The sequence below is a fragment of the Sapajus apella genome, unplaced genomic scaffold, assembly GCF_009761245.1.
Source record: "Sapajus apella isolate SASKATOON/1434 unplaced genomic scaffold, GSC_monkey_1.0 scaffold102, whole genome shotgun sequence".
NCBI lineage: Eukaryota > Metazoa > Chordata > Mammalia > Primates > Cebidae > Sapajus > Sapajus apella.
Genome location: NW_022437042.1, coordinates 5,763,829 through 5,765,185, shown reverse-complemented (window position 1 = coordinate 5,765,185; position 1,357 = coordinate 5,763,829).

Here is a 1,357-nt window from a genome sequence, read left to right as displayed (position 1 = left end):
ATCATTCTCCAGACTCCAGAATGGTAGATTCACTGACAGCTTGTACTGTGTGCCTGGAAAAGCTGCAGTCACTCAGCCCCATCCTGTGAAAGTACCTGGAAGGGAGAACTGAACCCTGCAAAGCCACAGGGGTGGAGCTACACAGCACCATGGGAACCTGACTTTTACATCAGTGTACCCCAGATGTGATACATGGGGTCAAAGGAGATTATGTTGGAGCTTTAAGATTTAATGACTCCCTTACTGGATTTTTGACTTGTATGGGGTCTTTAACCCCTTGGTTTTGGCCAATTTATTCCATTTGGAATGGGTGTATTTACCCAATGTCCATACCCCCATTGTAGGTAGGAAGTAACTAATTTGCTTGTGATTTTACTGGATCATAGGTAGAAGAGATTTGCCTTGTCTCAGATCAGTCTTTTGACTGTGGACTTTTGAGTTAATGCTGAAATGAGTTAAAACCTTGAGGGACTGTTGTGGAGAAACGATTGGTATTGAAATGAGAGGATATGAGATTTGGAAGGGACTGGAGATAGAATGATATGTTTTTTCTTGGTCCCCACCCAAATCTCTTGAATTTTAGCTCTGATTACACCCACATGTCATGGGAGAAACCTAGTGTTAAGTAATTGAATCATGGGGTGACTTCTCATGATAATGAATAAGTCTCACTAGATCTGATGGTTTTATAAAGGGTATTTCCCCTGTATGTGTTCTCTTGTCTGTTGCCATGTAAGATGTGCCTTTTTTTCTTCCTCTGCCTTCTGCCATGATTTTGATGCCTCTCCAGCCATGTGGAACTGTGAGTCGATTAAACCTTTTTTTCTTTGTAAATTACCCAGTCTCAGGTATTTCTTCAGAGCAGTATGAAAATGGACTAATACAGTCTCTCAATAGCATCTCTTCTTTGACAAATTTCTTATACTTCGGGGTGCAAATTATACCTATTATGAATAGCATTGTGCAAACTATAACAGGTTTTAGATTGTGCTTCAATGACAGATTTTCCCCAAAACCCCAGTATCATTAATCAAAATGTTGATCAACTGAATAAGTACAATTTTGCCTTAAGCCATTTAAGTAATGTTTATGAATTAGTCCTTATCTTTTTAAGTGAATAAATTGTTCCATGAAATTTAAAGTACTGTGTGTTTGGATTCATGCCAGAGACATTCTGCAAGCCGATGGCTCAATGTGGCAGAGATACTAACATGTGTTGATGCCAGATATATTCCAGCTAAGATGCTTAAATATGCTAAGGCTTAAATCTCTGTGTCACATATAATGTCTCAGTATAAATTCTTACATATTTTTTACTTAATTTGATAATTTGATGGGTTGTATTTATATGTTCTTC